Consider the following 6,525-nt stretch of genomic DNA (forward strand, 5'->3'; position numbering starts at 1 on the left):
GTCACAGCTTCGCTGGCTTCTGTCTTCACAGTAGGGACAGGGCTATGGATTTTTTAGTTGTTTTTGCAAGCGTCAAATAAACAAGACGCTCTCCACTTCTGCTCCGGTTCCTGGTTTTCAACATCATCCATAAGTACAACCATCGATATCTACATGTTTTCAATTTTATGATGTATTTTTAATTTCGTCCCACCTCTGTGACAAACCGGAAGTCGCTGCCTAACCCGAAGTTGCTGCGCAATAAACAAGAGTGTCACTCGGTGCACGTCCCACAAAAAATAAGGTGGGTGGTCCAAACCTGCTTTGCGCCTTCTAAACGTAGCCGGGAAAACAGCAAAAATGCGTCAACGGCTCCTCATTGAAAATAATAAGCTCTCAAGTATAATTTTCTACCAGTGAAATATCATGGATTATATTATTGCGCGTTCTTTTTGATTTTGTTTTCCTCTGTGCTTATGTTTTAATTTTGCTTCCACGGGCAGGAAGGGTTCGCGTATGGCTAACACAAGCCGAGAACCCCAAAGCACGTTCCCGGCGGGGCAGACCACGAACGCAAAGCAGTCGCTTGTTGGTGCACCCTAAGCTCTGGATCCCTATTCTAAAACACCCTAAAGTGTTAATTGGTTCCATGTGTAGCTTTTTTAGTCCTTTTGTTTATTCGTATTGTCTGTTAACTCTTAAGAGGTTATCCGTTTATTGTGTCCACTTGAACTCCCCCCGCCTTCCTTGTTTTATTGTGATAGCAATTATGATCTCACTCCAGACGAAATTCTGCCGTCGGTTGTCATTGTCGATATCCATGTCGGCGTTCCGTATGCTCAAGTGGGAAATGAGCGTGACCGTGTGCCCTAACGGTAGGTGCAAGGAAAAGCATGCTAGGGTGACCCGAGAAGGATAGTGGCTGGACTCAGGGCGCCTTCTAAATGAGCGCGAGCTTGGAGAGGGGGAGGGGGGCCGAAGGGGGCAGCACACCTCTCATCTTGTACTCAAGCCGCGGCTGCACATGACGCGGCTTTGAGGTCGTACGTAGCCCGCGCCGTATCTTAGAGGCAATCTACGGCGGGGGCAAAAATTGCGTAGCCGAGATGGCTGATGTCTGCATGTGTGCTGTCTTCGCTCGCGCCTAGTGCTGGAGCTCGCGTGTTCTCAAGCTTCGGAGACGCATTGAATGGAGAGGCTAGTACATGTGTTCACTCCGCTTTCTTTCTGCTCTCCGTCACGCCAGCATTGCCACAGCGACTGTTCCAGGTCATGGAATCGTTTATGCTTGCCGGTGCGCGTGACATTCCGCTTGCGAAGTTAATTACTTAGCGAATGATAACTGTCATTTATACGGCCGATTCGTGGGAAATACATTAGGGTGTTCTGCCTTTTTACGCTCAGTAGAGACAAAAGTGGGGAAATCACAGAGTACGCTCCTTCAATTTGTCGTAACTGGCAGACTGAATCACTAGAGATTAGCCACATTAGGCGCTGATAGAGTTGACATAATTGTGTTTGTACAAGAACCGTTATAGACAGTTTATGTTCTACAAATGCGAAGAAAATATTCACGCAGAATTTCATGACCTCTATGTATATTTATGTTATTCGCCTATTCGATATAAACGTTGTTCCCTTTAGAAGCAGTTCATGTCAAGCTCTTCAAAGTGATATGAATGCTACGAAAATCATTTTATATAGGACACTGTTTACATTCATTTCAGTCACTGAAAGCCAATGAAAACCGCGCTGGTTCCTTATCCTCAATTAACATACGTTCAAAAGCTACATTGATAAATTTACGCACATCCGTTGTGATAATTTTAATTCATACTTTCTTTCTACAGATATCCATGGCACATCAAGCATTATTTGACCTGTTGTCATTGAAGTCCGTAGTATATATCGGTGAATTGTATCCTACAGCTTTAACGGAACAAAATGAGATACAACCACCTGATTGACCGGTACCAATATATTCTATCGCTGGGATAAAGCGGTAGTTAGTGAAGTAAACTGAAACAAATGCTGACTCAACGTTTATCACCCACTTTGACATGTGTTTAATCTTTTACACGTTTAGCAAAACAATTCCTTCCAACTAATTTACTGAGCTATCGCCTTGACGAAATCAAATGTCGTATAAGAACGCCTGGAATTCAAAGTTGGAGAACTTTGGCCACCTTACCAAGCTGAAGTGCATCTTGATCCTCCAAAAAGCGCCGTAATTGATGTATTAAGAAAGTAACGACGGAGGCCTGTGAGCAGAATTTTATTAGTATTCATTTCACTTGATATGGCATTCATGAAGGCGATCTAGTTTCGCCTTTTAACGTTATGCTGCCATAAAGCCCATATTACTCTGCAGAAATACATAGGCCATAAGTGCAATGATTCAGTGCACGCCAACGAGGTATCGTGGTTTTTGAAGGCGCGGACACATGATGATGCTTGACCGTAAGCAGAGGCATACGCCGTGGCAGCAGTAACCAACGTTACTGGTGCAGTGTTGGGCCTGCAAACACGAAACTCTGTTAAACTTTATTTGTGCTTCCGGAAAGAAGAGCTTCGTCGAGTGTTGTAAATCAGAAATAAGTAACTCGGGATGCATCTCAAAGAAAGTTGGCGTACATTTTCTTATTGGCAATATATTACTACGCTATTTATACGTCTAGTTTAACTAGAATTTTTAAGTGGTCTGTGCGAACAAGCAGTAAATTTTCCCTTTTTTACATTCTTGGCCATCCCTCCATGAGCTCTTTGGAGGCGCATGCATTTATTGAAATTTGGACGGTATATATAAGCCCTAATCTCATTCTGCATAAGTTATTAAATGTCGGTGGAACATTTTTGCAAGTCTAATTCACTTAGTGTATGAAGCCTATTTGGAACCACATTATAATATTTCACTTCTGAGTGAAAATATGTGGAACAACATAAGAGGGAATATACACCGACAGTTTAAAGAAGCTTGACTGAAGGAGGAACCAATGCTCAAGGACACCCATGCAAGGCAGATTCCACATAATGAGGGTAACATTTTTGCAAATATATTCCGCTTACTTAGATGAATCTGTGTGACACGAGATAAACTGTGTAAACATTTATCACTACACTTTTTTCATTGAAAGTAATAATATTTACACGTAGTTATAGCATTACGGATCTTCCGGGCATATTATGGAGAGGGATGGCGCAGTGTTTCGTATCTAGCATCGCTAGCAGAAGCATTTGTCCTCCGGTAGTCATATTTAGGCCTTTAATAATGACCCGGTTTTCGTTAAGATGGATACTGATAGTGATAAAATAAAACGATACATCAATGAGGCGAAGGAGATCCAGACCCGAAGGTTCACATGCCACAAGGGTGGCGGTTTGGGTGAGTTGGGCCGCTATCTTCTACGCGTTCGAAAAGCCGACGTTCGGTTTCGCTAAAAAGCTGTTAAAGACACCCATAGATAGATAGATAGATAGATAGATAGATAGATAGATAGATAGATAGATAGATAGATAGATAGATAGATAGATAGATAGATAGATAGATAGATACTAAAGAAATTTGTGACCTAGAAAAAGAAGGCTAACCACAATTACATTCATACAAAGAATGTAAAGGTCTTTTTTTCTTACTTCGTTCATTGCGCACTTGTCGAAATTCTTATTTCCAGCAGGGCACTTGTGTGCAGGCTAAAAGGAACACACATAAAAAAAGACAAGATGGGCATTGAAAACACAAACACTGCCTTCATTTTTGTTCTAGATAATCGCTAATGGTGTGAAGCTTCTTTGTGTACCTGTACCTTGCTCCTTTCTGGGCGTGAGGAGCAGATGTATACGTACTGTTCGGAGGTAATAATATCCATCTCTAGAATTACTTCGTCTTATTATTCCGAGGCATATTTCACAACTCCTTTCTTTCCGTAAGTAATGCTTCTGATTGGCTAATGATATGTGCAGCGTCATGATTCGTTTTAACTTGCTCTTAGCAAGAATTCTAGAGTAAATTTTTTGACGTATGTGACTACCTCCCTGAACTGTAGTGTCTTAGAGAAAGCAACCACATTTGTTTAAACTGCAGTGCTCGTCGTTACCATCGGAGTACAAAAACACCGCACGAACATTTCGTGCAAGTGCGTTTCTTTTCGAGTGACCTAATATAAATGCAGTCCTTCAACTGGAAAACGCACCCAACTTATTCTTCACATTCCACTGCATGGTAAAGTAAACGAAACTTTTAAGTCATTATGAGCAATTTCATAGAAATTGCTCTTGGCTAGAGTGCCATCAGTTGCTCATCATAATGTTGCTTTTAGCGCCATTAGCTAGGCAGTAATCCTGCACGCACCTCTCAAGTACCCTTGAAAATTTATTCGTGCTTTCTCGTCATGTATCGCATTGCTTCCAGTGAAGTTGAACATGAAAATGCATTATAGACGGCAAATATTCTTTCATACCCCTCGAAATCACTACTGCTTAAGAGAAACATCTGGACATCTTTAGCAGAAACGTCAACAAAGTAGAGATCAAGTGTTGGCACCATTGCACGGAGTTTGTATTGTACCAACGCGTAAAATACAGGTGTTTAGGCTTTGTGGTTACATAATTGGGAGTAATAAAGGTGACAGCATTTGTTTCGGTAGTTTTGACCACTTAACTTGACTCTGTAGTCTGGAAGCCTTCGTAACGTACTCTGCGTTGTAGGTACATTTTATAAACATTCAATCTTCGCCTACAGCCTAACAAAAAAAGATATTTTAAATGCGACAATACGCGTATATACAATTTGGTGACTCCACCCTGTTTCCTCAATTCCGCTATCTGAACTCGATGCTGTAGGTTCACAAGAAAAAATAGGGTCCGATAAAAGACCCACACGGCTGTAAAAGGGGCGTCTTGCCAACAATCCAAAAGCATAATGCGATGTCGGCATAGAAATGCTGTGTTGTGACCTTCTCTGGCAATGCATAGGATAGAATGAATCACATCACCAAATATGTAATACCTGCTTACCCCACCCAAAAACTAGGGCCGTATTCAGTTTAAAAGACATGTTACCCTTGAGTGGCCTGTAACAAAAAAAATTGTCAATCTTGATGAAAGGCATATTATTAGCGAAGCTAGCTTGTCAATGACAAAGATCATTTATGAGCGAGGGGCCGAATTCACAAAGCTAGTCCTTCGTAAGTACCTTTTGCCCCATTGGCTCACCGTCTTCGCAAATAATACGTCCAGTATCTACATTGGCTGATATATTCTCTTACAGAAAATGTTAAAGTAAGATGTTTTTGTGAATAAGGTGCCGTGAAGCTTTGTGAATTCAGCCCCGGAGATGTCGTCAATCGCGTACTTGCAAGTAGTGTAGAACATTTTTAATTTCCATTTTGCCATTCACTGTGTGGTGCTCGCTCACATGACAATTGTACTATATAAAGACGACTATCATAGTCCCTAATGTGGATAATAGTCGCAATAAACTTATACAAACTTACCAGTCTTGTTCAAAAGCACGGCAACAATCAAATGGTATTGTATTTTCGTTGATTACTGTCAGGCAAGAATTCTTAAGCTTTGTTTTATTGAATAGCGATATTTACCCATGGGAAAAGGAAGTACACCGGGGAAATTGGTTTTTCTGTTGCCGCTGCAGCACATGAAATTACTGAAAAAGAACAGAAAGGTGTAACCATAAGAACAAAGGAACTCTTACTTTATGCCTACAAATGACTTGCAATATAAATGAAGTAGGGAGTCAACATGAATAAGTGGAAGGCATTCTAACATTGAAACTGCCACATGCGAAACCTAGGGTGCTGGGTGATCTTGAATTACGACTCTGTTGTAATATGAAAAATTCAGTGGCGATTTAGCTGTAAATGTGTAAGAATTGCGTTAGCACTACGTCGCACCTCTGTGAAACCCCGGATCCATGATTTAAGCCCAGTTCGCCACATTGCACCCTGTTGTTCAGGAGCTCATTCGACACACGTGCTGACTCTCCAAGGAGCCAACTGGTGTTGTTAATATGTGGATATAGGTAGCCGATTTGAAGTGTGCGCTGAACCGGGAGAAAATTTCAGCAAAGAAATATACGCACGGTTAACAACAACAAAAGTACGACTATCGTATGAACGTTGCGGCCGATGATCCGGCCGTCATCGGAGTCAAGGCCGGGCCATCGGCCTCAGCGTTCGCGTAAAACATAGTATTTTTTCTTTGTGTTAAGCGTTTCAATATGTATTTCAGGATATATATATATATATATATATATATATGTGTGTGTGTGTGTGTGTGTGTGTGTGTGTGTGTGTGTGTGTGTGTGTGTGTGTGGTGCGTACGTGCGTATTCTTTCGTAGTTTCTACATTTCAAGTTCAACCACAGCTAATTTCACCGATGCTTTCCTTTGTGTGGATTGCCTGTGGGCTGTATATGGATATGGGATTGGATTGCCTGTGGGCTGTATATGATCGTGCTTATATGTATTGGCAACGATGCCAATCAATTTCTATGCTACCTGCGCCATAATCTACGTTTGATTCCCCCTT

At 41.5% G+C, this 6,525-nt stretch overlaps 1 long non-coding RNA gene across 1 annotated transcript; it reads right to left on the minus strand.

Moving 5' to 3' along the window:
* Window positions 1–2,235: 2,235 nt before the first annotated feature.
* LOC125946536 (uncharacterized) lies at window positions 2,236–5,642 on the minus strand. The gene is made up of 3 exons (XR_007467650.1): window positions 5,577–5,642; window positions 3,613–3,669; window positions 2,236–2,497 (listed from the first exon to the last, which is right to left on the minus strand). It is a non-coding gene; the product is annotated as an uncharacterized LOC125946536 (long non-coding RNA).
* Between the last annotated feature and the right edge of the window lie 883 nt (window positions 5,643–6,525).

The sequence above is a fragment of the Dermacentor silvarum genome, chromosome 7 (assembly GCF_013339745.2).
Source record: "Dermacentor silvarum isolate Dsil-2018 chromosome 7, BIME_Dsil_1.4, whole genome shotgun sequence".
Classification (NCBI taxonomy): Eukaryota; Metazoa; Arthropoda; class Arachnida; order Ixodida; family Ixodidae; genus Dermacentor; species Dermacentor silvarum.